Source organism: Equus przewalskii, chromosome 29 (genome assembly GCF_037783145.1).
Source record: "Equus przewalskii isolate Varuska chromosome 29, EquPr2, whole genome shotgun sequence".
In the NCBI taxonomy this organism is placed as follows: Eukaryota; Metazoa; Chordata; class Mammalia; order Perissodactyla; family Equidae; genus Equus; species Equus przewalskii.
The window spans coordinates 37,623,224-37,648,235 of record NC_091859.1 but is presented as its reverse complement, the minus strand read 5'-3'; the positions used below and the strand labels follow the sequence as shown (position 1 = coordinate 37,648,235).

The 25,012-nt window shown below is 44.5% G+C and overlaps 1 protein-coding gene across 6 annotated transcripts in view; it reads right to left on the bottom strand.

Annotated features, from left to right (window-relative positions):
* Nucleotides 1–23,601, bottom strand: part of SGSM3 (small G protein signaling modulator 3) — a 38,744-nt gene extending 15,143 nt beyond the window's left edge. Inside the window, exons 1-4 of one of the 6 annotated variants that reach the window (XM_070600165.1) lie at nt 23,454–23,537; nt 4,559–4,626; nt 4,337–4,465; nt 3,663–3,853 (exon numbers count right to left, since the gene is read on the bottom strand). The gene's annotated coding sequence lies outside the window, so the exon portion shown is untranslated. Of the gene's footprint in view, nt 1–3,662; nt 3,854–4,336; nt 4,466–4,558; nt 4,627–23,453 lie in introns of all 6 variants that reach the window. The other 5 variants (XM_070600166.1, XM_070600164.1, XM_070600168.1 and 2 more) reach the window with 5 other exon arrangements.
* Nucleotides 23,602–25,012: the final 1,411 nt, after the last annotated feature.

Genomic DNA, 25,012 nt, shown 5'->3' with positions numbered 1-25,012 from the left:
GGTACCAAGAGGCAGACGCTTCTGAAAAACAGGACTGATGCAAGCAACTCTGGGTGCTCTAGAAGGAATTTTTAAACATTAAATTTACATGCTTAAAGGAGTCAGTCTTTTTACTCTGCCTCCAGTGCATTTCTCTCTAGTTTGCCGATGCTACACAGACAAACTGTATTCACAAGGGAGCCCGTCAGATGTCACTGTAAACGCCCGTGTGTGTGGCCTCTTGATGCACATCAGCGAGATCCAGTCCTTCATCTACTCTTAACCCCCTGTCCTGTTTTCTTTTTTTTTTTTTAAAGATTTTATTTTTTCCTTTTTCTCCCCAAAGCCCCTCGGTACACAGTTGTATATTCTTTGTTGTGGGTCCTTCTAGTTGTGGCATGTGGGACGCTGCCTCAGCATGGTCTGATGAGCAGTGCCATGTCCGCGCCCAGGATTCGAACCAACGAAACACTGGGCCGCCTGCAGCGGAGCGCGCGAACTGAACCACTGGGCCACGGGGCCAGCCCCCCTGTCTGTTTTCTTGATGATACAGCAGAGTTGCCACAACCACAGAGCTGGTCACGCATTTGCCAGGGAACATGAAAGCTGTAAGCAGCAAAAGCAAAAATACTTGTATTCTAAGAGGCCTCTGCAATCCTGAAGACTATTATTTTTCCACGAGGAAATGACAGGACACTGAAGTCTATCGGTAACTAACTGGGAGAGAGAAGTGCAAAGCCAGGAAAGTCCGAGAAAGGCTGGAGTAAGATGATAATGTGGCCACTACAGATGCTAAAAAAAATAAAATCAGACAATAAATGCTCAATGGGATATGAACATTTTATTGGAAAATACATGAGTACTTTTTTCAAGGTAGGGTACAAAAACATTGGGGTTCTTCCTGGCTTCTCTTCCTCAGCATACCTCTAAAATGTGTGTGGGCTCCACCCTCTGCCCTTGCTCTTCTCACTGGGAGCTATTCCTGGGCAATCTCGTGCCCTGCCAGAGCTTTCACAACCACCTGTCAACTCCCTCCTCTGCTGACACGTTTCTCCCAAGCTCCAGACTCCTATTTCCAGCTGCTTCCTACTGCCGACATTATCTTTCTCAAATGCAAATCTGATCCCTGCGTCTTCCGCTTCACTCTGGCAATGACGTGCCATATCCCCAGAACATGGGCCACAGTTTCTAACAGCATGAGGTTCTACAGGACCTGGTTCTGCTCCTCTCTCACCATCCCCACTCTACCCTACACTACAGTCATGCTGGCTGACCTATTCCAGCTGCCCAAATGCTGCCTTCCTTTTGTCTCTAACGGTCTTCTCCTTCCTGTCAGACAGACTCCTATTCATACTTGAAGACTCAACTCAAACGACGTTTTCACAGAAAGAAGGTTTCTGTGGTGGCCAGCCTCCACGATGGCCCCAAATGATTCAGCCTCCTGGTATTCACACCCTTGTGTAGGCCCCTCCACGCCGAGCAACAGCTAACCTCTGTGACCAACAGAATATGGCAGAGTGGCCGTGTGTAACCTCCAAGGACAGGCCATAGTTGGCACCGCAGCTCCCCCTTGAGCTCTCCTGCCACTCGTCCTGGGGGAAGTCAGCTGCCATGAGATGAGGACACCCAAGGAGCACCACGGAGAGGCACCAACTTGTCAGCCACACGAGTGAGCCACCTTGGAAGTAGATCCCCTGGTCCCAAACCTTCGGATGCCTGCAGCCCCAGCCAGCATCTGACTGCAAGGTTGTGAGCGACCCTCTTCTCAGAATCTGAACCAACACGCCCCTGAATTCCTGACCCCCAGAAACCTTGAGAGATAATAAATGATTACGTGGTTTTAAGCCGCTAAGTTTTGGGGTGATGTGTCACACATCAATAGATAAGTACTATAACCTGCACGACCCTTCTCCGCCTTTAGTTGAAGTTCTCTCTCTATGCTCCTATAAAGCCCTGTGAATAAGTCCATCACAGCACATATCACCAGAGCATTTTTATTGCTTTTTCTCTTTTGGCCAACTGACCCCTCTAGACTAGACTACACCCAGTTTCTCGTTACATCCTTGGCACTCAGAAGTCTCTTGATAAACATTTGTTAGATAAATTAGACGAATGAATGAAGAGCAGATGAGGAAAAAGTAAATAAAAGTCCTATTTCATACCATGGTAATAAATAACTAGCATTTTATGTACTCCATATTCTCCCTTCTTCTGGGTGTCTGGAAACAGCAATCCCCACCACACTTTCTGAAACTGTGTCCTTTTCTCACTCTTCCCCACAGCACAGTTCTGGGGAGCTGTTTATATCTGCACGACTTCATCTCCCTGAGCCTAGCTGATGGTTCTGGGCAAGCACAGACCTGGGTGTGCCAACCTTAAGACTCAGCAGCCATTGCCGAACAAGACCAGACCAGGCATGAGCACCTGATCCCAAACGGCCTAATGAACCCTTCTTGGAGGTGCTGGATTTGAGACCTAGAGAGCCAAGGAAGTGTGTCCCTTTGGTGATGGAAGCACACATTTATACACACACACAGACGAATGTATGCACCTTCATATAATTATATGTATATACATACATACAAAACTTTTTAAAAATAAAATACTCAATGTTGGTAAAAACTAATTTTGTGATTTAAAAAACCACTTCACTCATGAATTTCTGTAAATTGGAGAGCTTTGAGCAGGGGCACAACATGGTTTGACTTAGGTTTTAAATAAAGCACACTGGCTGCTGGGTGAAGAATCAACCGCGGCGGGGTGAAGGGCGGCAGCTGTAACAGTTGTCTAGGTTAAGACACGGCATCTTAGATTAAAGTAGTTGAGATGGTTACAAGTAACCAGATTCTGGATATACTTTGGAAGTGCAGAGGTAGATAATGAAAAGAAGGAATCAATGATGTCTCCTAGGTTTTTGACCTGAACAACTGTGCAGGTCCCATTAACCAAGATGAGGGAAAGCCGAGGGGAGAGCAGGTTTCAGGGTTAGAAATCAAGAGATCTGCTTTGGCCATGTTAAGCTGGATGCTTATTAGACCTCTAAGTGGAAATGTCAAGAAAGGAGCTGTGTGTAGGAGTATGGAGTTCACAGAAGCCCAGTTCACAGAACTGGAGATGTGAACTTGGGAATCATCAGGACTAGATGTCATGGCCGAGGAGAAAATGCAGAAGAGAGGGCCTAGGACCCAATCCTGGAACATTCCAACACTTAGAAGTCAGGCAGAGAAAGAAACAAGAAATAAAATTTGAGGAGAGGTCAGTGAAGTAGAAGGAACACAGTAGTATGTGGTGGTGTAGAAACCAAGAGAAGAAAGCTCTTCCAGGAGGGGGCGATAATCAGTGTCACAGGCTACCTAAAGGTCAAGCAGTATGGGGACAGAGAATTGGTCAGTGGTTTGGCAAGGTGGTGGTTGTTGGCAATCTTGACAAGAGCTTCAAGTTTTAATGGTGAGGGTGAAAGTTCAACTGGAGGGGGGTTGAAGAGGGATCAGAAGAAAAGTGGAGTCATCGGCATCAAGATAGTACATGATTTCAACAATTCAAAAGATAATACATACATGCTGAAGGTAACACAAAAATGAAGATGGCTGGGTTAGGTGGTAGGAGTATGAGATTTATTGGTCTTGATTTTTAATGTTTTGTTTTTGAAAAAGTATAAAGGTATTATGTTCAAAAATAATTACATCAAGAAACTTGTAGGGCCGACCCGGTGGTGCAGTGGTTAAGTTCACACGTTCTGCTTCAGCAGCCTGGGGTTCACCAGTTTGGATCCTGGGTGTGGACATGGCACTGCTTGGCAAGCCATGCTGCGGCAGGCGCCCCACATACAAAGTAGAGGAAGATGGGCATGGATGTTAGCTCAGGGCTAATCTTCCTCAAAAAGGAAAAAAAAAAAAAAGAAAGAAACTTGTACACAAATGTTCACAGCAGCATTATTTATAATAACCCCCAAGTGGAAACAATACAGCTATCCTTCAAAGGATGCACAGATAAATAAAATGTGTATATCCACGCAATGGAATATTATTCAGTCATAAAAAAGGAAGTACTGATCCATACTACAATTGGGTGAACCTTGAAAACATGTTCAGTGAAAGAGGCCAGTCACAGAAGATCACATATTCTATGATTCCATTTATATGAAATGACCAGAATAGGCAAATCCATAGACACAGGAAGTAGCTTAGTGGTTGCCAGGGGCTGGAGGGAGGAAGAAATAGAGAATGACTGCTAATGGGTATGGGGTTTCTTTTTGGGGTGATAAAAATATTCTGGAGTTAGATAGTGGTGATGGTTGCACAACACAGTGAATAGACTGGAAACTTTGAATTGTATACTTTAAAATGGTGACTTTTACCTAGGATGACAGATCCATGTTGCGAGGGACCCAGGCCCGTTCTATGTTATGTTCTAAGTTTGTCCATCCCTAAGGCACTGTCCTCATGTGAGTGGTCCAACATGGCTGACTACCACCATGTACAGGTTCCTGTTGATGAGAAAAAGAGGAGGGGAAGGGGAGGGCATGCCCATTCTCCAAAATGGCAAACCCAGAAGTTACACTTGTCATTTCTGCTCGTACCTCATTGGCTAGAACTCACTCATGTGGTGTCTTAGTCTGCTTGAGCTGCCATAACAAAGTACCACAGCCTGGGGAGTGTAAACAACAGAAAGTTTCCTCTCTCAGTTCTGAAGGCTGGGAAGTCCAAGACCAAGGTGCTGGCTGATTTGCTTTCTGATGAGGGCTCTCCTCCTGGCTTGCAGACAGTCACCTTCTTGCTGTGTCCTCACATGGTGGGGAGAGGAGGGAAGAAATCTCTTCTTCTTATAAGGCCCCAGTCCTATCGGATGAGGGCCCCACCCTTATGACCTCATTTAACCTTAATTACCTCCTAAAGACCCTATCTCCAGATACAGCTGCATTGGGGGCGGGGGTGGTTAGGCTTCAGCATACGAATTGGGTGGGGACACAAGTCAGTCCACAGCCTCATGGCTCACCTCAACATGGCCTCACCTCGTTGCACAGAAGCCTGGCAGGCACAGTGTGCATTCTCAGCAGGATTCCATTACTAATATTGGAGGTCCATTAGCAGTTTCTCATAGAACCCAACTTTTTACCTTCTAGGCATTTCCTTTGGCAACACTGTTTTAGTATCTGTTATTTTATTTGCATTTTTGTGAATCACAGCACCACAGTCCTACTATATATATATATTTATATACTATATAAAGACCAACATAAACGATATGTTTATTGCCCACCACAGCTCTCCCCAATGCTGTAAATGAATGTTAATTTAGCATCTCAGAGAACAAAAATGACCAGTGAGCTCATGTTAATTGTATAAAACCATTTTAATTTAATAAAACTACGTAAAACACAACAAAAAAAGGGTGACTTTTATGGCGCATGAATTATATCTCAAAAAAAAATTACAGCTTAAGGACAGAACACTGAGGAATATGAACGTGTCCTCCTTGAGCGTTTCCAAGGCCCACAAACGAAGGCCTGAACTTACAGCAGCCACGTGGCTTCTCTAAGCCTCGCCTTCCTCTTCCTCTGACAGAGCTCCTACTTGTCACCTCCAAGAGCCACCTCGGCAGGATTTAACGTTTAGACAAAACCAAGGAAAGCAAAAGTGAAAAGAAAAGGTGCAGACTATTAGAAACAGCTTATCTCTAACTGTGAAAAGGATCCCTTCCTGTCACACATAACTAAGACTTTCCTCACACCACTCAGCATGAATCTGACATCTTAGCAACCTGTGAAGGCAGGAACTCCCTGAGCCGCTAAAAGGTAAAGTCTGTCATCTTTCAAGTTATTATAACAAGTTTCCCCCTAACGGTCTAGCACTCACTGGAAAAACAACTGACGACACTGTTCTCAAGCTACTGTTGTTGTTTTGTTTTTAAAGGCTAAATAAAATCCCCAGGTGACTGACTTCACGTGGGATTGCAGCTGCTTTCTCTTACACAGAACTGCAATACTTTCCCCAAAGCAAAAGCCGCTGAAAGCAGTTTAAAGGAAAACAGAGGCTTACAAATCAGGAGACCAGAAAAGTACAGCAATTTGCAAGACAGGCTCTGAGGAAAAAAAATGCTATTTCCCGATCTACTTTTACAGAAACGCCTTCCTGTCCCCAGAGTTTTCTCCACAGCCCAGGCATTCGGTGCCCAGCCACCACGGGAGCTGAGGTCGGGGGACACGGCTGTCAGAGCCCAAGGCGCAGGAGTGCTTCTTCCCAGCACTTCTGGGCACTTTGCACAGGTCTGTTCTGTTCCACTGAGAACACAATAAGATGCAATCACAAATCATACAGTGCAGCCGGATAAGTCTAAGTTACAGGTCAGAAGAAAATCTCTGGAGTTTATAAGCACAGTCACTGTGTTTACCATGGGAAGAGAAGTTCTGGACTCTCCTCTGAGTTTTGCAATTACACTAACACAACAACATTAATGAAAATCAAAATTTTAAAAAATTCTGCCACATTTTTTGCCACCCCAATAAATCTCACTTTCCTCTCTTCTATGCTCTTTTGGTTTTTCTCTACATAAATACAGTTCTTAAAGATTTTAAAACATTTTTTCTCTACTTAACATTAAATTATCAGCCTTTTCCCCAGTAACTATGCAGTCTTTATAGCCATATGTTTTCATTTCCTAATCTAGTCATCTGTTGATATGACATTTAAGCACCTAACAGCAATATCTGTAATCAAAACAATGCTGAGGAACTCTCCCTTTGAAGACTTCTTAAATGAAATTAAAAAATCTGCTTCACTTGGGAGAGGATTTGTATAAAAAATCTGCTTTTTCTACATTACAGTGTCAGCTTTGTAAATAGAAATCAAAGTATGAGATTAGGTTAATAAATTACTGGTATTAGAGTTTAATATGATGCTACTTGAAGCAAGGTAATTAATCTAATGACCCTTAAACTTAAAATTTTATGTTAGGGGCCGGCCCGGTGGTGCAGCAGTTAAGTGAGCACATTCCGCTTCGGCGGCCCAGGGTTCGCCGGTTCGGATCCCGGGTGTGGACGTGGCATCACTTGGCAAGCCATGCTGTGGTAGGCGTCCCACATATAAGGTAGAGGAAGATGGGCACAGATGTTAGCTCAGGGCCAGTCTTCCTCAGCAAAAAGAGGAGGATTGGCAGCAGATGTTAGCTCAGGGCTAATCTTCCTCAAAAAAAAAAAAGTTCAAAAAAATTTTATGTTATAATTATAGCATAATGAAGAATTACTATTTTAATAGTGGTCTCCAGAATGCTTCCCAGAGAGGGGGGTTTATCTTTGTTTGGGAAAACACCTTGATAAACTCCTTAAAGGTGGAAGGTAAACCTTGAAAGCACAGATTAGAAGAAAGGAGAGATCTGTCAACTGCCTAGCAAAAGACATTAGTAGAAATTTAGAGGTAGGGGAGAAGAGAAAACAGAGGTGGCCTGGACCACAGAGGGGACAAGAAGAGAAGTCCAAAGACACGGTGAGGAGCTGCGTCCCCCTGGGAGACACTGATACTCGGCGTGTCTAGGGGTGCGGAGGCCGGGGGGTGTGGGGGACACCAAATGCCTCTTCAGAAAAAGACAATCTAAAACCCAATTTAGGGGCCGGCCCCATGGCCGAGTGGTTAAGTTCGCACGCTCCGCTACGGTGGCCCAGGGTTTTTCCAGTTCAGATCCTGGGAGCAGACATGGCATTGCTCATCAAGCCATGCTGAGGTGGCGTCCCACATGCCACAACTAGAAGGACTCACAACTAAAAATATACAACTATGTACCAGGGGGCTTTGGGGAGAAAAAGGAAAAATAAAATCTTAAAAAAAATAAAGTCTATCCTTTAAAAATAAATAAATAATAAAACCCAATTTAAGATATTGTGTTGTTGCAAGCTAAAATCCCCCTGCCATCCCGTATCTTCAGTAAAGCCTGCCCTACTCATAAGAGCCTGGAGGGTGGTTTGAGGGAAAATCAAAGAAAAGGTCTGAAAGTAGGGATAATAATTCCTACTTTATAAGGTTGTTATGAGGATTAAATGAGTTAAATTTGAAAAATTTGGGTGAGGGTGTTGGAATTCTCACATAATGTGGGATATAGGGCTTGCGTCCTTTTTATTAAAATTAAGTGATTTCCGCTGATCATGTCATGCGGCAGTTTTATTAGCTTATCTCATTTCTTTCTACAGGCATATAAAACAACTGTTTAAAAATGCGAGCTACACTTCAGCCATCATGGAGCTTACAGCTCCCTGACTCTACAGTGTTGTTCCCTCTCCTCAAAGATCTCGATCAGTGGTTCTCAAACTGCAGAGTAGATCAGAATCAACTGGAGGGGTCCTTACAACCCAGACAGCTGAGGCCCATACCCACAATTCCCAGCCTGCAGGTCTTAGAGCCTAAGAATGTGCCTTCCTTACAGGTTGCCGAGTGAGGCTGATACTCTTGGTCCAGGGTGCACACTCTGGGAACCACTGAGGTGAATGCCCCTTTGACGATCCTTCTTTCACATTCTGACTCAGATGTGACCTCCTCTAACACCTCCCCTTCCAACTTCCATGCCCCTACCTCCCCTCTCTGACAGAATTAATATTTTGTACCTGCTCCTATTGTTCCTTAGTTCATCCTGTAATCTATTCATGTGCACATCTGCCCTACATCTGGTACCTAGCCCAGCTGACTGAGGAGAGGACACCAAACTCCTGGAAGATCCTCACGTACAGCAAGCTCCTTTGGAAGTTCCTGTGCTGGGCTCCTTCTGCTTGCAACGCCCTCCACTCCACCTGGCTTCTCATTCCTCAAGCCTCAGCTTAGGCCTGTCCTCCTCCAGGAAGCCTTCTCTGACACTCCCCCGCCTGGTTTGTGTTAGGTGCCCCTATTCCTCTGTCTACCTACAACATATCAGACAACCTATCTATAACATATTTCTCATAATAATAGCTAACAAGCAGAGTTGATTAAAATCTTCAGACACCCTTTGGTCCAGCAATTCCCACTTCTGGAATTTTATCCTACACTTCAGCAAAATGACTCATATACAAGGACACTCCCTACAGCATTGTTTGTGATGGCAAAGTATTAGAAAACCTAGATATCTGTTGGTAGGGGACTGGTTAAATAAATGACAGTCTATCCACATAATGCAATAGGGTGCCACTGGAAAAAAAAAAAAAACGGTCAGCTATTTGTGCATTGATATGGAATGATCGCCAAGATGCACTGTCAAGTGGAAAAAACAAGGAGCAAAACAGTAAGAAGAATGGTAAACATTTGTACAAAAAAGGGGGAATTTCCACATAAAATTGAGAAAGCTGTATGTGAGAGGAACTGGGTGGGAGAGACTTTTTACTTAATACTCTTTATACCTTTTCAATTTTGAACTATTTAATATATTACCTATTCAAACAAATAAAGCTAAAGATGAAAAAAATTTTAAAGACCTTTAGATAGCCACAGAATAAAAATACTATGGGGCTGGCCTAGTGGCACAGCGGTTAGGTTCACATGCTCCGCTTCAGCAGCCCTGGGTTCACAGGTTCGGATCCCCGTCAGGGATCTATGCACTGCTCATTAAGCCATGCTGTGGCACCGTCCCACATATGAAATAGAGGAAGACTGGCACAGATGTTGGCTCAGGGTCAATCTTCCTCAAGCAAAAAGAGAAACAGTGGCAACAGATGTTAGCTCACGGCCAATCTTCCTCACAGAAAAAAAAAGGACTAATGTGTCCCCCTCCATTTAGTTCAACATGAAAATAAAAATAAGTATGAGGATGTTCAAAATTTGGATTTTTTCCAAGATGACTTTTGCCATGTTTCTATGAAATGTCCAATGTCAAGTTCTTTCCGTCTTCTCTCCTTATTTTTGTTTCTCCTTTATTCATGTCCTTAGCACATGCTTGGAGCTGATGTTCACTAGGTCCAAAGAGGACATCGAGTTCTCACCACGCCTGTCCCCTCAGTAGCGGCTCCTGCGGTAGTGCTTCTCCTTGAAGCACTGTCTCCTCAGGGTGCGCAAGTGTCCTGACCCTTTGGCTTTCCTCCTGCCTTTGTGGCCGCTCCTTCTGAGTCTCCTTTCCGGGTCCCTCGGCCTCTGCTGGTTCTTACCATACCTTAACGTTCTGCCCTAGACCCTTCTCTAGTTCTCTGCGCTCTCGTTTATGCTCATGGCTTCAGTGAGTAGCCACAGGCAGATGTCGCCGATTTCCGTCTCCAGGACACATTTCTCTCTGAACCTCAGGCCAGCACACCCAGCTGCCCATGGCACTGCTCCTCCACATTCTGCAAATTTACCACACTCCAAAATTAAGCCATCCTCTCCCTCATGAAACGTGCCCTCCTCCAGTGGCCCCTATCCCAGGAAACTGGCCTTACAACCTATTCACCCACTTTCTCCAGCCAGAACTGGGCCTCAGAGTCAACGGATTCTCCTTCCTCTTCCCACCTCCGCCCCTCGACAGTTAGGCCTTTCCTAATATTTTCTGAAACTTCCTTTTTCTCTTCCATCTGTTGAAGAGAAGGGGGCTGTCATCACTCCTCTCCATCACGGCTATTACAAGTCTCAGCGGGGATCTCTACCTCCAGTCTTGCCCCCCGCCTCCCATGCCCCATCTACTCTCTACTCAGTAGCCAGAGAAATCCTTTAAAAATGCAACTGATCATTTCCTTCTCTTTAAAACCTTCTCTTCCCTCTGACTTCAGGGAAAAGTCCAAATGTGTTAACGTGGCTTATAAAACCCTGCACGACCTAGTAGTGCTGACTAACCGTTCCAGCCTCATCTCTCAACAGCGACCTCTCACTTGCCCTCAACACAGGCTCTGTGCTCCAGCCACAGCATACCCCAGACCCTGGAACCCACCTGCCTTCTCTCAGCACGTGCTGCTAAATGAAGCAATTACTCAGCAGGATGTAAAGAAAGTCTTGAAACTTGGGCCCCATCAAACACCATGACAAGGCAGCTAGTGGTGGTAATCATCTAGAACTGGCTCCCTTCTCCAGTCATGCAGTCATTCTTGTTGAAAACATGTTTATCATTCACATCACTCTTCATTTCCGTTAGTGCCACAGACATCTGAAGTGAAGACTCATGATATCGTCCAAATTTCTCAACTATATCATGCCAATTTCTCCCCCAAAACTGGCATCAGCAGAAGAGCAAAATGACTCCAGTAATCAACTCTACCTTGAGCACCACTCCTGCACCCACAGGCTTACAGCTGGGACTGCTCTCCCTTCCCTGAGTCAATATTTTCTTTGTGACGAGAGATAGAGAGTGTTCCTTTAGGCAAGAGTTAGGTGTGATTGTGCAAGGCAGAGCACAGCCTGTGGAAACAGAGACCAGGGAAACAGGAACCTCACCCCAGAATTCCGCAAGCGCAGGTACGGCTCTCCCTTTCCTGCACAGCAGCCCCAGGGAAATGAAGCTCTCCTGTGCAGACTTCTGAACCGTGCTCATGCACTCTGGGTCTTCCTGTAAAATAATCAATCATCCACGCTAATCTGGCCACTTCCCTGAGTCCTTCCCAGGGTCCCTCCCCTAAGATTTACAGCCTGGCAGTACCTGGCGGGTGATAAGGAAAGCAAAGGCAAGGTACTGCAGGGACCTCCCATCACTCCCCCCACCAGGGATGGGGGCAACAACCCCGTTAGAAGTAACTGCAACTCAACATTCGGGTAGCTCTGAAAAATAGCAGACAAGAGTTTTTCAGGAAAATAAGGCTCCTTGAGGGCTGACTGGCAAAAAAGGCCACTGAGAAATTTATATTTAAAGTTTATGGGGCCAGCCCCGTGGCCGAGTGGTTAAGTTCGCGTGCTCTGCTTCAGAGGCCCAGGGTTTCGCCGGTTCAGATCCTGGAAGCGGACACGGCACCGCTCATCAGGCCATGCTGAGTCGGCGTCCCACATGCCACAGCTAGAAGAACCCACAACTAAAGTATACAACTATGTACTGGGGGGATTTGGGGAGAAAAAGAAGAAAAAATAAGACTGGCAACAAAAAAAATAAAGTTTATATAGTCGTCTTTGGTATCCATTGGGGATTGGGTCTAAGACACCCCACGGATACCAAAATCTGCTGATGCTCAAGTCCTTTATATAAAATGGCCTAGTATTTGCATATAACCTACACACATCCTCCTGTATACTTTGTAATCTAGATTTAAAATACCTAATACAATGTAAAGGGTATGTAAATAGTTGTTATACTGTATCATTTAGGGAATAAAGACAAAAAAAAAGTGTGTACACGTTCAGTACACCCAAACATTGTAGACATTTTGATCTGCGGTTGGTTGAATGCGCGATGTGGAACCCGCAGATACAGAACCCAAGGATACAGACGGCCAACTGAATTAACACAGGAGCCTATGGCACTTAAGAGGAGATCATAAATATGTATAGTCAACAAGGTCCCTATTCCTCATATGATTAAACTATAGAGGTCAACAAACTATCTTATCTTTAAGTCATTTATTTGGCCATACCATCTATACAATTACTGAGAATTTTTCATTTACAGATATGAAAATATGTAATAACCGAAAGTATAGTAATCCAACCTACTTACTTTGTGGCAGTGTGGATGGAGGTGTGAGATGGGAAGTACCAATGAAAGGAGGAAAAATAATATTTACTGAGTATTTACCATACTGCTAAGAAACCTAAGAAAACCAGAGCTCAGAGAGGTTAAGCATCTTGCCCACATCAAACATCAGTGAGTGAGGACTGATCCTAAGCTGTCCCTCTATACCACACTGACTAGTAAATTGTAGCTGTCAATTTTGCAGCACAATTTCCAGGGAAGACCATGAAGCTACTTGCATATGTGCGAGAACAAGACCTTGACTTGGGATATGGGGCCCAGGGGAGCCAGCCAGTGTTAAAACATAACACAAGCAACTGTATTAAGAAACATCAATTTCTGTGAAAATTCCAAATTAAACAGATAAATTAGGAGAGATTCCCACATGACAAGAGCACATGAATTTCTCTAACAGGCCTGCACCTATATTTAGAGGCCATTAGCTTCTTCTGGGTGCAGGGCAAAGCCCCTTAGAACAGAGAGTCATAAACAAAAGAGAGAGAAGGATCCTTTTGAGTTCATCTCCCTCTCATTTTTTTTCAAAAAAAGAAAGTCAGGTCAAAGACATCAAAAGACTGATTTAAAGCCATACAGAGAGTAGGTGACACAGCCAGACCAGAAGCTAAGTCTCCTATTTCCACTATTGCAACCTAAAATTGAATCAAAAACTTGGGAAAAACATGAGAACAGGCAAATTGGATTACACTCAGACCAGCATCGTTACCAACTAGAAAGCCCACCAAAGACGTCATGGGAGGCTGCCCTCCCACTGTAAACCCAGGGTTAGGCGGACCATACCTTTCGTTATGCCTTCTTCCGTTTCGCCTGCCTTCCATTAGAAAATCTACAATTTTGGGCGTAGCTCTTTATATCTAATACTTAATACTGCTGATTGAAACAACCAGGTCCATATACTTAACTCCTACCTAGCAGGAAGTACACCACCATTCTGAACTAACACTGCCTTGTCCAGTCCCATATCAGTTCTCATTGTTCTCTCTGCCCACGTTCCTCCTGGACAAAGTCAGCAAACACAGTATTTATCTTCACTTTGCTATTTATCAGCAACTTTCATTCATCTCTGACTTTATGTCATGTTCCGTAAAGTGCTACTTTCAAGCCTTTCCCACATTTCTTCAGAACCCCAAGTGCTCTCAGCTGCCACTCACTCCCAGCTGATGACCTGCCTTCCTGCCTTAATGAAGTTGAGGCCATTAAGCTCAAGCTTCCTCAACTTCTTCCTTCTCCATGTCAAAACTGCTCAGTCTTTTTACCTGCTTCTCTTTCTACTCTCCCTCTCAGAGGAAGAAGTAGCCTTCCTCCCTTCCCAGGTCAACTCCACCCACAATAACCTTTCAATCCACTTGCTTTACAACAGCATCTTCGGTCTTCTCCTCTTCACTGGCTTCAGGTCCAGTGCATATACTCAGATCTCCTGTATCCTTAATGAAAACAAACCAAAACAAAGCAACTACTGCTGGACCCACTCGAGCCTCCTACCCCTCTCTTTTACCTCTGCCTCACTGCCATATTTTTCAAAAGCAGAGCAGAATTCTGCACCCACGCCTCATCAGTCAACTCAATCCTTAAGCTTTTTCAACCTAGCTTCTTCTCTCACCACCTAGACTTTCTAAGGTCTCCAGTGGTTTCTTGTCACCACATGGAATCCTCTTCCTTTGTCCTCATTTCCTTAAACTCCCTGTACCATGTCGCTCTGCTGACGTACCCAGGTTTCTTCTGAGGGCAACGACCACCTTGGCTTTTCTTTACTTAACTGCTTCTGTGCTGACCCCTCGTCTTCCTCCAGACCCCCGAGAAAGACATTCCCCAAATCAATCTCCTCTTTTTTAACCCACTCCTCATGGATTCCTATTGGGGAATCCATTCCTGTTCCTAATGGGGATTTAACTATCACTGCTATACAGATAAGCTACAAATCTCTCTCTCTAGCCATAACAACACTCCTGATATTTCCAACTTCCTGTTGGACAGCTTCAGTTGACTTGTCACCTAACACATCAAAACTTGTATTTTTTAAATGAATCTATTCTTACTCCATTTCAGATGATTCTGTTTGGTTTTCCTATTTCTTCTTCCAAGAGACTCAGATTTTAAGCTTTAGGGTAATTTCTGGCTCCTACTTTTCTCTTATTCTCACACTGAATCAGTTGCCAAGTCTACTGATTTTACCTCTAAAATATCTCTAATCATCTCTATTTCCACTGCCTTAATCCAGACCCTCACTGCTCTACTTTTCTGGGCCACTGTAAAAACCTCCTAACAAGTTTCTGTGCCTCCAGATTTCCCATCTTTCCTTTCATGTTAAATAAACGCCAGATTAATATTCACTGAAGCACGGTTCTGATCACATGGTTCCCTCCTCATCTTCTTCAGTGGGCCCCAATCAACCTTTTGAGTCAGCTCTTATTTTCCCTTCCTGTACCCTGTGCTTCAGTCACCCAACCACTCACTGCTATCTCAACATGCTCCTGTACCTTTATATTGTTTCCTCTGCTTAGAAGGCCACTTTCCACGTCCGAATGTCAAGATTCTATCCATCTTTCAGTGCTCAGCTCAAATGCCACTTCTGTGAAGCTTTCCCTAATCCTTTTTCTCAATATTTACTTGCACCTATCCAATGCCACATACTTACACTTATCTCATTTAACTAGTTGTGTGTGCCTCATCTCTCATAGTAGACTGGAAGCTCCTTAAAGGCTGAATCCTATGCAGCATTTAGTACTTCCTAGGGATTCAATAAGTGTCTGTTGAGTGACTAAGTTAATCACGTGTTTTACAAGGTACCTACATGAATATACCTTCCTTAGTATTTTCAGATTCGGTGAAGAAATCTACGTTCACCTTATTTATACATGGTACAGTGGGAGCAAGAAGGCCTGGCTTTGACAGCTTGTCTGCCACTTAGCTGTGTGGCCTTTGAGCAAAACCTTTCCTCTCTCAACAGCCTCAGTTTCCCTATCAGTAAAATTAAGGTATTGTATCTACAGATTAAAGAACTGAAAAAGTACTTAAAATTCCTATCACAGTTGATACAAACATGGTGTAGAAACTGTATTTTCCAAAGATGGGCCACTACAATATAACCTATCCCGCATGCTCTTCTTAAAATGTGACACTGACACTCTTTCCACTGAGGGTGGGGTCCATGACCCCTCTCTCTGAACCCAGGAAAAGCTCTGTGACTGTCTCAACCAAAAGAATATGGTACAAGTGACACTATGTGGCTTCCAAGGTCATGTCATAAAAATGCCATGTGCTTTTACCTTGCTTCCTTGGGACATTCGCTCTTGGAACACATGTGCCACATGATGAGGTAGGTACGGTCACATGGACAGGCCACATGTGGGTGTTCCAGCCAACAGCCTCAGCTGAGATTTGGCTGATAGGCATCATCCACCCCAAGACATGTGAGTGAGGAAACTTTCCAGACGACTCCAGCCCCATCCAATGGCAACTGCTTGCAAAACCACCTGGTGAAGCCCAGTCAACTCCCAAGTGAGAGGATAATAAAATGATTACCGTTGCTGTAAGCCACTAAATTCTGGGGTGACTGTTACACAGCTACAGATAAAATAAAGAATTGGTGCTCAATATGTTAAAGCTATTATTACTATAACGCCATTTTAAATTTCAGTCAGTCTCCTCTTACCCACACTTTTTCACAATGACAAGTCCTAATCTTTCATTCTGACCTCACATGGCATTCTCTCATTCAACATAAAGGAGTGTTTACTCTGGGTCAGACCCCATTTTAGACCCTGTGACAAAACAGTGAACAAACCCAACCTCAGCCTTGCGCAACTTTTATTCTAGTCAGGTGAGGAGATTACCAAACGATCCCATAATATAAAACGATTATTAATATAATTTAATAAATTGCACAGAAATGTACATATTAAGTCAGGTAATGATAAGGGCTATCTCTCACGCTTATTATTTGGTCCTTTACGAGAAATGAGAGGAATCCATATTCTACCAGAAAAACACTAAGTGTTCAGAGCCATCTCAAATTTTAAAAAACGATGGGATAATATTTTCTGTTTTGTTTCCAAAACATTTCTGAACAACGCCTGACATATTTATTGGTCTTTCTGGCCATGACAGTCAAGTAGAAAAGTCTACAAACTCCCAGCTAACTTCGTTAGGTCATAATCTTTCATTTTATCAAAGTAATTTTTTTTTTTGTTATTTCAGTGAGTTTCCAGATTTACCTTTTAAATTTAGAATAATAAGTTAATATAATATTTTATTTTGAATCTTTCTAGCTCCTAAATATAGTATCTTGTGTTGTTCAAATACTTATGCCTTCTTCTGATAATTTATATAGATTAGTAAAATTTTCCTGTAACTTTCCCCAAAGCACTTAGTTCTTCTCAATATGAATGAATATAATGTTAAAACGCTGCTTATATTATGTGAATCAATGTGGAAAGAAAATATAATTTATAAAAATTAAAGTTGCAGCAACTTTTAAATATACACACTTCATAAAATTAAATACATATGCATTCTGCAATGTACATCTATTAAAAAAGAACTCACTTCCAAAGTTTATTATACTGCCTGTGTTTGCCTATAGCATTTTCTACCTATTCTTGAATCTCAAAACAAAAATAAACCAAAACACACACACACACACACACAAACCACTCACACAAATCCGGTAAGATTTAGGGGCACCACAGTTTAAGGAGATAGATAAACCACCAGTCAGGCATCACTCTCTCCCCAATTCTGTCATTAATGAGCTGTGTGACGTGGGGATCTCTAGTCCTTATGAAGGGGATGATCTCAGACTTCTAGTCCTAAAATGCTGTGATTCAGAGAAGAGTAAAAGAAGGTGTTACCAGACAGTAAGGAAAGGAACTGAAAAAGGTACAGAGTTCAAAGCAGACCCAGTGGTGATTTTGTGTTGAGGAAATATTTACTCACTCAACACATATTTACTGCATGCCTACTATGTGCCAGGCACTGTTCTAAGTGATGGGGATACAGCAGTGCTCAAAAGAGATAAAAATCTCTTCTTTCCAGGATCCGGCATTCTAGAGGGGAAACAAGTGATTAAAAAGATAAATAAGAAACTCAATTGTATGCCAGGGGACGAACAATGCTAGAGAACAAAACGATGCAGGAAAGGGGAGAGGCAGTTTCCAGAAGGTGCCATTTCCAATCAAGTGTTCAGGGAAGGCTCAATGAGACGGTGAAATCTGAGCAAAGACCTGAAGAAGGTGAGGGGCCGAGCGAAGCTGAGGCCTGGGGCAGACAGAAGAGCAGTAGATAGGTGGTGAGGCAGGGGGACAAGGTTGGCAAAGTAGAGAAGGGCAAGAACAGTCTTGTTCTAGAAAGATCTCTAGGTCTGAGACTCTGGAGACTTAGATTTCAATCAGAGAAGCATGACCTCAGAACTGGAGCGACCTTTACAGGTCATTTAGTACAACTAGCCATTAGATTATTAAAACCCACATTACTCCTCCTAGGGGACCATGTCGTCTTGGCTTGAACAATTCTAGCGCATATATCCACCTCCACAGACCAAGAGAGCCTGTCCACCCGTGGACAGCCCTGCCTTAGGCTTTAACTTCAGCAGAAATCTGTTTGCTAGTAATGTCTACTCTTCATTCTTTTTAGGGACACTTTGTACACTATATGCTTCAGACCTTTGAAGACAACCTCAGGTCTTCTCTGAGATGCCTCTTCTCTTCATGTTAAAGTTAAACAGTTATTTTAACTCTTTTCTAAGTGACATGGCCTCATGTCATGGAGCTGTGTGTTAAGGGAGTCTCAGCTACAAGCCACAAAAATTGACTTTGGGTAACTTAAATTACATACTATAGGAATGTATTGGAAGGCTATGAGGTAGGGCACACGACTGAGAAAAAGCTGAAGAATCAGGTCTTGAGAACAAATAACAGAACAGCTCCCGTGTCTACAGATTAGGAATTAACTCCTGACTGTGATAAGGGAGCTGCGACTGTCTTCACTGTGTCATTCCACCTCAGATTCAAATTAGAGGAGGAACACATCTATCTGCCTACCCCCTGCTGGCCTAACCGGGGGTCGTGTGACCACCACCTTCTTGGTCAGGGATGGATTGCGTCCTCAAAGCACCATGAGCTGCTATTCCCAAAAAAACCTGGACTGGAAGCTGGGCAGGCCAAAACAACATGTCCACTAACCTCTCTCAAAACGAGATGCCTTAAAATCAACATGAGAATCCAGGTGTGGCAGAGGAGCAGAGCCAGGGCACTGCCTCCTCACCTGCTCTGTGACTTCGGGCAAGCCACCACACTAGGCCTCAGTTCCTGTCTGTGAGCTGGTGATGATCACGACAACACTTGTCGTACTTACGACGCCAAATAAGAAAATACACGTGAAATGCTTTATAAACTCAAAGCTAACTGTGGTAGCCGGGACTCACTGCCTGCCTGTCACACACACTTTCCACAGATTATTTTATTTAAGCTTCAAAACAACCCTATGAAGGAGAAGGTTACGAGCACAAACTCTGGAGTCTGACTACCCGGGTTCAAATCCTGACTCTACTACTTATTCGTGTGACCTTGAGCAAGTTACTTAGCATCTCTGTGACTGTTTCCTCACCTTAAGTGGGTGTAACACTAATAATACATATGGTGGTTATGAAGATTGAGTTAATATACGTAAAATTCTTAGAAGTGTGCCTCATATATAGTAAACACCCAGTAAATATTAGCTATTATCATGAGTGGTGGTGGTGGTAGTAACTATCGTGATTTTGTAGATGAGCAGAATGAGGCACTGGGAAGTTATACCACTTGTGTTAAGTTTTCAAAGTTTAAAGTGGTAGACACAGAATTTAACTTCATCGTAGGTACTCTTAATTACTATACTCTACTGACTTCAAAAGTTAAAAAAAAAAAAAAAAGGTGGGGGCCGCACCAGTGGCATAGTGGTTAAGTTCGTGCACTCCGCTTCGGTGGCCCGGGGTTCACAGGTTCGGATCCCAGGCATGGACCCAGCACTGCTCATTAAGCCAAGCTGTGGCAGCATCCTACATAAAATGGAGGGAGATTGCACAGATGTTAGCTCAGCGACAATCTTCTCAAGCAAAAAGAGGAAGACTGGCAACAGATGTTAGCTCAGGGCCAACCTTCCTCATCAAAAAAAAAAAAAAAAAGGTGGTATTTGGACTTTAACCCTAACCTCAAGTCACATATATTAAAGATATTTACAAATGAAACTCAAACACAAGAGAGAAATGATCTATTGTTTCACGTCTTTAGAATGTTAGCTAGAAGGCTAACTAGATATCTAGAGAAGGCCAGGAACAGTCATATCATTTTGTTAAGAAAAAATCTTCTTAGTCCTAATTGGAAACCAGGCCTTTCCTAAAACCAACCTTCTGGTAACTTAATTGGGGCTTTCAATCTTATTTCTAACGTTACTCTTCTTGATAAAGCTATTTAATGGTTCCAAAGAAGTTAACTTCGCAAAACAATTCACATCATTAGCAGAGGAAAAAACACACATACAAAACCTACATCACAAGCACTTAGAAAAAGCAGGAATGTGTTTATAACTGGAAGAGAGGCATGATATTAGAAGCGAAGACAGGTAACAGCTAACTGTGCCTACAGAAAAGAGGTGAATGTCTCTCCCCCTTTATGAATTGTGACCATAAAGTCACAAACCTAAATGTTCAAAAAGAAAGGGAGGTGGGACCGGCCCCGTGGCCGAGTGGTTAAGTTCGTGCATTCTGCTTCGGCGGCCCAGGGTTTCACCGGTTCAGATCCTGGGCGCAGAAATGGCACCACTCATCAAGCCATGCTGAGGCGGGATCCCACATGCCACAACTAGAAGGACCCAGAACTGAAAATACACAACTATGTACTGGGGGGCTTTGGGGAAAAAAAAGGAAAAATAAAATCTTAAAAAACAAAAGAAAAAAGAAAGGGAGGTGATTATACATCTACTATTCAAACAATGGGGTCTTCAAAGTCAGTTCATAACCCACACTGAAAGTGAGCCTCATTATTTCGGTCATATGCTATGTCGCGAGTACTAGTACCAACTATGTGCTGAACACAACATCCTATGAGGTACTCATTGAACAAATGTTTCTTGACCCCCTTCCACTGTTCTGGGAGACAGGGTTGAGGTGGTGAAAAAGAGAAAGGCCCTACTTTCATAGAGCTTACGTTGCAGGCAGGTATTATAAAAGAGGAAATTAAAGCTCAGTTCCCAGGCCCACCAGACTGTAAGGCTTACACGGTGCATTTCAACTGTATCATCGCTCACTGGTGAGATACAGCTTCTCCTAAAACTCCAGACCTACACAAGCAACCCTGACACCGCCGTCTGGAACAATTTAGAGTTTCTCTCTGCCGGCAGCTCACTTCTCAGTGAAGTGTTCCTTCTCCAGCTCCCAAGAGCAAAGACTGCTCCATCAGCAATTAACACATCATACTGACACGTATGAAACTCTTTCTCTCTCTTTAGTCCCTAAGCTCCCTCAGGGCAAGAGCCATGTTTTAGCCTCTTTGTAAGTCTAGAAGATGGTACATACGACAGGTATTCAATAAATGGCTGAGTGGAGCTCATGAGAGCAATTTCAACAGAGTTGGGGGTAGAAGCCAGACAGCAGTGAACTAAGGAGTAAATGGCGGACAAGAGCATAGAGTTTGCTTTTTAAGAACAAGTCTAGAAAGGAAAAGGAGGGGAAATGGTAATAGTCTGAAGAAGAGATGTGATCACAGGAAAGTTTTATATTTTTTTAAGAATGAGAAGGACTGGACGGTATTTGCTGGAAGGCAGTACAGCACAAGAGAAAGAGCAGGGGTGTCAGAGTCAGGCAGACTGGAATTTGAATTCTGGCTCTGTCACTATGTCTGTAGGCAAACCACCTAACCTGTGTGCTTTGACTTACACATATACAAAATGAGAATGAACTACACCTCCCTGTTACAGCTACACCCCTGGCAAACGGAAGACATTCAATCAAGAGAATCGATGATTACTACTGTATGTGGAAGCCGGGACTCTCGTGTTCTAAGCCCTCCCACATAGCTTGTGTTCAGTCCAGATTTTCTGTCTCAGCCTGTGTGTAACATGTAATGGCAAAGAAACAGGATCCTTATTTCTTCCGTTTTTACCACCCTCTGTGCTAGTCTACTGCCATGTGACAGTCTGCATGAGTTCATGAATGGCTACTGTGGAAAATTACTGATGTCCCCAGCAGAGGAACAGGGACAATCTGGAGAATAAGGAGATGAAGCTGTTAAAGCGTCAACTGTACAAGATTTTTGGGCTCCTGCCAAAACTCTCATTGAGAACTAAGAAGAGAGAAACTAAAAACACAAACACTCAGAACACCAAGTTTCTAAGCCAATAAGGTGTTCCCAGCATACACTCCAGGCACAGAAAGATGGCTGTGTGCTAAAACAGACAATTCTCTCCTGAGTTCCCGTCTCCATATTTCACCCTGATGTCAGTTCATTTCTGTGAGCTATTATTACTCTAGTTCACTGACTGTCAACCTGACAAGTTCCCAAATCCACAAGATTAGTATGCCCTTTTATATTTAAACAGTTTTTGTTCACAGCCTTTTAAAGTTAATGCTCTGGTCACGGGTCATGTTCACCTGGTACCCATATCTGATCAACAGAAACCCCTTGCCCCCTCCCTGCTCTTCCAGACCCCTGCACACCTAATGTCCAGGCTAATGTGACAACTAGTTCTGAAAAGGCTACATGCATTTAGCATTATCAAAAAACTGGAATATCGACCTTTATTTAGAATCAGTTACCAACTAATCATGGAGAACAGAAACAAACATGTAAAACAAAGAAGATACTAACTATTGCTTAGCGTTCAGAGAGAATCAGAAGATAAGGAAAAGAGATGAGGAAGAAAAGTAGGAACTGTATGTGTATCTATCAACTTTATCACAAAAGCTACAAGTAAACAAGTCAGAGTTGAAAATTCAGTTTTTGTGAATCAGAGTCTGATTACGAACTTGAATTTACCAAGAAAGAAGAAGAAAGAAGGGTGAAGTATATTACTGGACACCTCTAAACATCCCACCAAAAAAGAGCCAGAACCCACCACAAACCTCACGTGCAGCACAAGGCTGGCAAATACGACACAGTCATCTGTCATAGAAAAGAAACTTTAAAACGCCCCCACCCCACCCCATATAAAAAGCATCCTGCATCATTAACCTAAGTATGAGAATAATTTTCAAAATTCCAATCCTAACCCCAGTCGGTGATCCTCGCTAATACATGCCTCAATTTCCCCAAAGTTGAAATACAAACACATTTTACAGCGTGCTCCGCGTCTCGGCCCGAATCTGAGCCTGACCCTGGACCCGACCTGAATCTTCAACCTAAGTCTCCAGTGACACCTGAGGAAGTGTGCTGTGTAAACGCGCCCGAGGCAGCCGTTCTTCCCAAAGGAAAAAGAAACAGGCGCCCGGCATGGGGTGCGCTCTGAAAGACCGCTCCCAGCTGCCGGGGTGGGGGATGCGCCGGGCCGAGCCCCCGGGCCTGAGCTCGCCCGCCGCGGCCCCGCCTCCTGCCGGCCCGGCTGCGCCGCCGGGGGCTCGAGGCCCGGCCCCCCGAGCGAGGACGCAGGCGGCGCGGGTCCGACCACCGCCCCGCCCGCAGGCGCCGCGCCCGGACCGCAGGAGCCCGCGCGGCCGCCGACAGCCGGAGCCGCCCCACGCGCCGCGCGAGCCAAGGCCGGCCGCGCCGCTCTCTGCGGCCGGGACCAGCGCTTGTCCCCTCCGCGACCCCTGCGGCCCCTCCGTCGGTCTGTCCACAGCCGCCCCCGCGTCCACACGGGACGGGCCGTGCGGGCGCCGGGCCCCGCAAGTCTCGGCCGACCTCTCGCCCCGAACTGACCTGCCCCACAGCGGATGTCCAGCTGCTCCGCCGCCTCGCCTCCGCGCCACCTCAGCGCCAACCTGCTCAGGCTGGCGGCTCCACCGCTCGGACCCAGTCGGCGCTCGGCGGTGCCAGCGCGCACGCGCGCCGGGCCGAGCGGGCGGCCGCGGGGCATGCCGGGGACTGTAGTCGCTGTGGTCCGCCTGGCGCGAGTGTCCGCAGCATCTGCGCGACCCTGGACCCGCATGTGAGTCTCATTCCAGAGCCAAGCCCTGGTCCCCGACCCATGGAAGCCCATTTTTAGCCTAGCTTATGCCCACTGGTCTCCCGTCTGCACCGCAGCCCGAGGACCTGAGGGCAATATGGGGTAGACCAGCCGTCAGGACGCGGGATAGATGGGGCAGGGTTCTGGGAAGGAGTGGCCCTTACTTGATGCTCATTTCTAAATATTTAAGTGTCTCTTTTCTTTTTTTTAAAGATTGGCCTTGAGCTAACATCTGTTGCCAATCTTTTTTCTTCTTCTTCTCCCCAAAGCCCTCCAGTACATAGTTGTATATTCTAGTCCGTAGGTCCTTCCAGTTGTGCTATGTGGGTCGCTGCCTTAGCATGGCTTGATGAACGCTGCTAGGTCCGCGCCCAGGATCCAAACCTGGAAACTCCTGTGCTGCTGAAGCGGAGCACAGGAACTTAACCACTGGCACAAGGCCAGCCTGTTAAGTGCCTTCATTACCAGCGTTCAGAATCAGTCCTAGCCCAGCCCGATCCATTCTTAGACAATTCACCAGCCTTGGAATGAGCCACAAATTGGAACAAATTGATTGAGGTCATGGCCAAGAAATTCACTCTCCGGCATGTATAATGCAGTGGGTGTAGTCAGAAGCCTGCATTTGAGTCACTCAAGCACGCTAACATTTAGCTCACCCATAAAATGAGTGTGAGCTTCTGGTTGTGTGAGAACTAGATGCTATTTGAGAAAATCTTAAAGCACAGTGCAAATGAACAGTCCAGGAAGGTAGCAGGCCCATCTCCATTTGATATCCAGGTCCTAGTTGACATCAGGCTCTACCTTGAAAAATCGTGCTTGCCACCTTTTAGAAAGGTCACCAAAAGCTACAATATTACAGGAATGTTCTCCAGAAATTTCACCCCACTCTGAAGAGATATAAACTTAGTTTTAAAGCTACTTATTATCCTAAGCACGGGTTCCAAATGGTGTTCCAAGCTGGTGATGCCCGGGTGAATGAATAGAAACCACAGGCAAAGCCTACAAAATAAGGCAGTCTCAGTCATGACCTTACTGTATTATGCTCACTTTACAGTGCACTTACACGTCATTCACAGGACTCCTCTGCTGAAAGCAGGGTGAATTTTATCATTCAAATTTTAGAGGACCTAACCAAAATTATGAAAACAACCTGGTTAAGTGGCAGAGCAGAGATCTGAACCGTCTCTGTGGCCAAGTTCATTTTTCTTCCCAACCACACCACCATCTTTCAAATTTTGATTTCCTTAACGAAAAAAGTGGGGGGAGGCAACCCCTTGCATAGTGGTTAAGTTTGGGGGATCCGGGCCTTGGA